At 35.9% G+C, this 7440-nt stretch overlaps 1 pseudogene; it reads left to right on the forward strand.

The window, feature by feature from the left end:
• Positions 1 to 3303: 3303 nt before the first annotated feature.
• LOC149204632 (uncharacterized) lies at positions 3304 to 6653 on the forward strand (annotated as a pseudogene).
• Positions 6654 to 7440: the final 787 nt, after the last annotated feature.

The raw sequence follows: 7440 nt of genomic DNA on the forward strand, positions 1-7440 counted from the left end.
ACTAACCCATAAGAGCCTCAGAAAGTAATAATTACTTGAATATTACATAAGCACGTAATATTCTTATTCAAATATTACATATTCAAAATATTACATATAAATACTTGAAAGCATGTAATAAGTAATTAATACTTGAATATTGAATTTGAATATGTAATTACTTGAGATTACTTGAAAAAATCTCAACAATTCAAATGTACTAACCCATAAAAAAATCTCGTTTCATACCATCAAGAATCCCGAACGTAATTCAGAATGGGTTTTAATTGTGGTCTAAATATAAGATTAGTTATATATATAACCAACTCCATTATTAAAGAAACAAACCCACGTGCTTGTGACAAAACCAAGTCACATAAACCAAAAGTTTTGTGAACGGTTATAAAAAAAATACGACTACTCCTATGAAATGAGTGGTGACCTGGCTTGACGGAGTACAAGTAATAGTTCAACTTTTTCCTGGATACATAACACATCACTATCCAAGTGTCCATGGCATGGAAGTTGATGTGATGTAATCGGCCAAATAAAGGATTATAATCCTCAACTCAAAAGTCTTTCTAACCAGAAGAGCACACGAGCACACGTAACTCATTGCTATGTGACCTTCAGCATAGCATATTAAATTTGACGCTCTTCCTATGTTCAAGCCTTTTATTTAACCAGTAGAGCCCTTATTGCATCAAATATGCTACCTTAGTGGACCAATGAAAATGTTCGCATACGCAATGTTGCAGACCTATCTGACCACCAATAATTCAACCCAATCCATTATGCGGAAAGGACCAATTCCCGAAACAATAGCTTTGTTAATTTATAGCTGGTCCATACGTTGCAATTATAATTATTGATATATGCATGTGGCCGGTAAAATAAATGCCAGACAACACATTATCTACTTCAGCGCATCTGATAGTTCGAAATATCAAGACAAATGAAACCTGAGCTGGCATTTGTGTCAATGTCAAAAATAAAACTACGGAAACAAATAAAAAACAAACAAAGAAAGTGCTGGAAAAATTCTTGGTTGACATCCTTAGGTCGCTGGTTCAAATCTGGCAGGTCAGACCAGATGAATAAGAAAGAGACTGTGCTTCGAATATTAATGATGCGAAAAGATCGATCAGAGAATTAATAAATTTTCATTCTTATTTTTCTTCTTTTAGATGGTGACTTTCCTTTGAGATTGTGTCCACGCTATGATTCGAGAGTCAGTAAGTATGAACACACAGAAATTTGCCAAAGACTCGGAGAAATTTGAATAAGACTTTCAGCATTTAATTGGGTTTCCTATCGATAACTTGTCTAAACCCAAAAGTTCTCATTCCAGCACTGATTCTAAAACAACCTTGAGAAAGTGTTGACAAAAACATACAAATAGAATCATCCAATACAGAAAAGCCTTCCAAGACCCTGATAACCAAAATGGGTAAGGCTCCAAAAATCCGCAGATTCAGTTTAATAATGCTCCGAATGTCAATACCACCAAAGGCAGTCCCAATTAAACAAATTACAAGCAAGCCCATGAGACAAGATCCTGAAAAAAAAAAAAAAAAACTAAAGCGTGGTGCTGGTCACACCCAACCGTAAGTGCCACGGTTACGGGTATCTACGCCATTTTAATACAATAAAATAATGGTCGGTTCAACTGGGATTCGAATCATTAATTATTTCAAAATGAAAGGACAAAAGGGCGGCGAGAGAACACCAAGGCAGAGATAAACCGCTCTGATACCAACTGTTAGAAAACTAATAAACTTAAACAACGATTCTGCATGCGGAAAGAACTGAAAAGAATCACTGAAACTTAATACCCAGGGATACGAGTTACCTCCAGCCATTGGTGATGTTTTGATGAAGGCCACAATTCACCTGCTTCTTCTTCAGCACTCCAGCTTCAATCCATGCAAAAGGAAAAGAACACAAAAAATTCTGAAGGCACTTCCGAGCTCTGCTATCTCAGCTAGATGGTGTAGAACTGAAGGGGATTGAGATATGAGCTTGGGGACCAAACAGATGAACATATAGCTAAGCTTCCATCAAGCTTCTAAAAGCTATGTGTTAGAAAAACCACAAATCAAGGTAGAGATCAGATCAAAGTGATGGACCACTTTAGTAGCTCCCAATTATAAATTTAGTAATTGCAGTTGATTTTCTTAACTTAAGGAAACTACTGCAGTTGGTTTCCATAAGTTAAGAAAAGCTGCAATTCCATAAATCAAGGTAGCTTTTGTGTAAAATCAATGGAGCTTAACAGATTGTAGAGGTTGAGTTAGCAGATTGCACCAGAATAGCACATGAAAATAACAGAAAGATATGCCATATCCCTTCAGTTAGCAGATTGCAGAGGTTGAGTTAGAAAATTGCAGAGGTGCAGAAAAAATATCCCTTCAGTTAGCAGATTGCAGAGGTTGAGTTAGAAAATTGCAAAGGTGCAGAAAAATTTGTTTTGTGCCTCTTTGAAAAAACTCCAAACCAATTATGGAACAGGAAGAACAATAGAACATAAACAATTAAATTGCAGCAACAAATCCTGAAAGTAAGAAACTATTGCATTCTTTGTCATACATATTTCTCATGCTGGAAGATATTTCTCATAGCCCTTCAGTTAGCAACAACTAGTCATACAAATGATATGGTATGTTTTACAATGTCTAGAAAGTTTCAATAAATTTTGTAGCCCTTCAGTTAGTAGACAACGACTCATACAAATGATATGGTATGTTTTACTATGTCTTGAAAGTTTCAATAAATTTTCAAAATTTCACTCTGTAAATAAATCTATTTACAATTTTTCACTCTGCAAATTTTCATATTAAAAGTTAAAATGAATCTATATAGCTAGTAATAGTATCTAGTCTTGTTTCTGCCTCCCTCTTCTGGTTCCTTTTCTTTTCTGAAATCTATGCCTTCATGGCCCTTTTATTTGTTCCCCTTTTTTCCGCCATTAACGTCTCTAACCTCCTGTCCATCTGTTTTGAATTTAGTTGAGCATTCTAAAGCTCCTGCCCAACTAATTAATTAGTGAGCTTGGTGATTCCCAAACTGAAACCCACTATATCTAATTAGCATTTTGGAGGAACATGGCATGTTAGTTGTGGTTTATCTAATCTATCATACTAGTCTAAATCCCATGGGGTTGACTACTAGCCAGCAAGATCAAGAGGAATCGATGGGTGAGGGCCTAAAATGGAGTCTGTCAAACTCATATGTAGTGGACCTAGGGTGTTAAACTAGGCGGGATGACATCACTGAGCATCTCACACTACAACTACAACCCCTCCATAACCTCGGCTAGCTCTCATGGCTTGCTTTGGCCTTGAATTTCCTCTATTCAGTATAGCAGAGAACATTAACAGGCATTCTGCGTGTGAAGTTTCACACAACAGAGAATGTCAGCTTTCTTCCATTCGGTATAGCATAGAACATAAATAGGCATTCTGGGTGTGAAACTTCTCATAACAGGAAATGCTGCTAGCTTCTGCAAAATCCTTTCCATGCCATTCGAGATTGCTAGAAACCTACCATTAAATCCATACAAACCTTTTCATTTTTCCATCCAGAATTCCATCCAAAGAAGCAAAGTTCTAAGATAGGGACATTTAATGAGGTCTTTTAGAAAGAAACAATGTTTCAATACCCTACGAAGCTTCTCGCCCGAAGGTGTACCAGACCCGTCTCTACCAAACTTAGCTCTATATGGGTCTTCGTTATTAACCCAAATATAAAAATTGAAAACTACAATACCCAATTTCTAAAATATATATTTAGGTGCCTCTCGACACAAACCCTGCTTCAAACATATAATGCCATATTCATTGTAGAATTAAGGAAAGAGTCTCGAGACATGGAATTGGAAAATGGTTCTATGAAACTTACCTACAATTCATTGATATGAGCTTTAAAGGAAACCATCATCATCTGCGCCATTTTCAAGATGCTTGAAACACATTTAATGTTCATTTAATTCTGCTATTTGAGAAACACATTTTGTGCAGTGGAAAATTCAATGTGCATTTTGACAATGGATAATGAAATTTTCTTCAGGTGCCCGACAAACAGTTTTCATGGCTCTCTTCCAGAGCTTGTAATTGGGGTTAGGATATAACATAGCAATATATGTCCTTGTAATAGCTTATGGAAATCGCTTTTGCATAGCACACATAGGAGAAGGCATAGCACTCTGAGGCTAATGAAAGCGAAAGTAGCCAAAGAATAGGTGCAGACAAGCTAAATCTCAACCTGCTTGACTGCCATTGCTGCCGACGGGAACAACCACCTTGCTTCCCTTTCCAATCAACAGGTTGATTAGGCCAGAGAAATAATGCACATCACCTGGATAAATAACAGGGATCAGAGAACCAGATGCAGTTGTATGTTTCCTCTGGTTCGCGAGTAATGCTACAAATTTCCTCAAGTAGTGAGCCACTCACACAATAGTCTTATTGACTGACGAGACTATTTTCATGGCTCTCTTCGAGAGCTTGCAGTTAGGGTTAGAGTATAACAGAGAAAACCCTGGCCCATATCTTTGATTCACTCATCAAAGCCTTCTAGTACCAACCGTGAACACGTGGTTTAATAAATAGACGCGTGGTTTATCTTTTTAAATCAATAATGGCTCCCTCTAAATATGAGCGCAGGTTGTCTGGAATGTTTGTCTCTGGTCTAGATATGTGCCAGCCAACAAGTAGATGCGGGAAACCATTCACATTGTGGGTTGGCCAGGTGGCCAGAATATGTTTCCGTGAATGATGCTCATATTAGAAAAACGAAAAAACAACATTAAACTTTGATATCGTATCAATAATTCTAGTTCTGTAAATAAATGGTCCTATAAACAATCAGCCATGCTAAAGTGAAGTAATGTTTAATAATTAGCGATCAAGCGCAAAGCCTACGATGAGGAACTTAATATCTCAACATATGTAAGATTTGTTTGAATACTGTTGTAACTATATTAGCAATAGATTTTATAATTAGCTATGTCGATAGAATAATTAGATTTTATAATTAGCTATGTCGACGAAATAATTTATATTGAGTAATGGCAACAACCGAACATAAGTTGCTAGGCTAGATAATAGTTATATTAACATATTGAAACTCATATAAATTTATAATATATGTTATATATATGCCATGTAGCACGTGAAACTTCGACTCTCTTTAGGAAAATATCAGTTTTCTTGATTTTTGATACGAAACATATTTTCTGATTTCTGGGTTTCCTGAGTCTTTCCACAGCGATGCAACATCATTTTACAGGGTGCCCAATCTTAGGGTAAGCCAATACCTTGAAGCCTCTTTTAAACGCAGATGGTGAGGATAAATAAATTCCAGTTCAAATAAGCTTTTCAAGATAGTTTGTCTCATTATTATCAAGATATTTTATTTTCTACTTTTACATTTCAAGATAGTTTGTCTCATTATTATCAAGATATTTTATTTTCTACTTTTACAGTTTCCCACCCAACCATGTTATTCCATCCTTGGGAATGGTGGTTGAATTGTGATCCATGAACTTGGGATTGCAATTTGCATGAGTTGTGGCCACAAATTTCTTTGTTAACCAAAATAGTTCTTGTCAAATAATTATGTACTTTTAATATTTTTGTGCAACTGAATCCAAGGTGCCTGAATTAGTAATTGTTTTGATGGTGATTTAAAGAGGGGACGATGGACAAAAACTCAGTCTAATAAAAAATGTTATTGAAGCAACTGCGAAGAAAGGTGCCGAGAATATGGATCTTCGAGGAAGATTAGTGGAACAGCTTGAGTGGTTCCCTGATTCAATTGGAAAGGTTAGAAACCTTGTCTAAGTCAATTTGTCTGAGAACTATATTGTGACACGAAAACTGCTTGAAGAGTTTTCCTCCCGCAATTAGGGATCTTTCTAGTCTTACAAATCTTAACCTAAGTACAAACCAGCAGTCCTCACCACTAGAGTCTATTGGGAAGATGACCAACTTGAAAATCCTAAATGTAGAGACAAATGAGATAGAGGAACTACCATATACAATTGACCAATTTACTGCTCTCATTGAATTGTGAACTTATTTCAATCACCTCAAAGCATTGCAAGAGGTAGTTGGAAAGCTTGTGCCTTTAAAAGTCCTAACACTGCACTATAACAGAATAAAAGAGCCTACCAACTACTATGGCTTCTTTATCAAGTTTGAAAGAACTTGATGTGAGCTTCAATGAACTGGAGTCAATACCCAAAAGCTTGTTCTTTGCTACTAGTCTTGTCAAACTAAATGTTGGCAGAAATTTTGTTGACTTGCAGTCCCTTCATTGGTCCATAGGCAATCTTGAAATGCTTGAGGAGTTAGATATCAGTAGAAATCAGATAAAGTTCCTTCCAGTTTCATTTTCTATGTTAAATAAACTTCGAGTGTTTAAAGTAGAAGAGACCCCACTTGAAGTGCCTCCAAAGCATGTAACTGAAATGGGATCTTAGGTAATGTACAATGTCAATGTTCAACATATATATTTGGTCTTTCAAACCATCCAGATCATATTTCTTTGCTCTTTTGGAGTTTGTGAAGTACAAGAATGAACAAATTGCTAAGAAGGAAGAAAAATCACAAGTTTCCAAGCCCAAGAGGAGGTGGTCAAAATTTCTATCATGTCTGCTAATCTTGACTTGAAACGAAGAAGCAGAGGCTATGTCAAAGCTTCAATAGGATTGCTACAGAATGAATTTCTGGTAAAACTTTAGTTCTACATATCCAAAGATTAAGCATTCTGTTTCAACTTAAACATGGATCATAATATTGTCATGATCGAACAACTTTTGCATTTTGGTAGGGCACAAAATTTATTTTTTATATATGTGACTTGTCAAGCAACACCAAAATATGAAGAGTAGCAGGAAGCTTATTCGAGAAAACCCAATCCAGTGATTTGACCTTTTAGGATCCACTTTCTTTATAAGCTGCTTATTTGAGAAAACCCAATCCAGATATTCTGAGGGAGCTTCTGCGGTTGTACTCTATACCCCAACTGGATCAGGAAGTGTGGCAACTTTCAAATGTACGATTAGTGTGTCTTTTAATCAGTCATAAATGAACACTATCAACATTACTTTAAATTTACACTATCAACATTACTTTAAATTTGAAAATTATAAATGCTTTGCCTTTGCTTATAAATTTGAAAACTGTAAATGTGTTTCCTTTGTAGTTAAAATTTCTGGTACAAACATGGATTTGGAAAAAAGATGAAGTGTTCCACTTAATTTCCAGCCAAATTAGTTGTATTTATTTGATGTGTAGATGGGCATTGTTGAAGGTTTTGAAAGAGCTACCTCTCTCTACCTGCTAGCTGCATTGCCTAATTAATTTAGATCAAATTAACAAGGCATATTCATCCCTGCATCCAAGCAACGCAACAAAACATAGCATTGCCCAATTAAATTTAGATCAAATTAACAAG

The sequence above is a fragment of the Pinus tabuliformis genome, chromosome 1_2 (genome assembly GCF_031772625.1).
Source record: "Pinus tabuliformis cultivar Carrire ecotype Pingquan chromosome 1_2, CPIR1, whole genome shotgun sequence".
NCBI lineage: Eukaryota > Viridiplantae > Streptophyta > Pinopsida > Pinales > Pinaceae > Pinus > Pinus tabuliformis.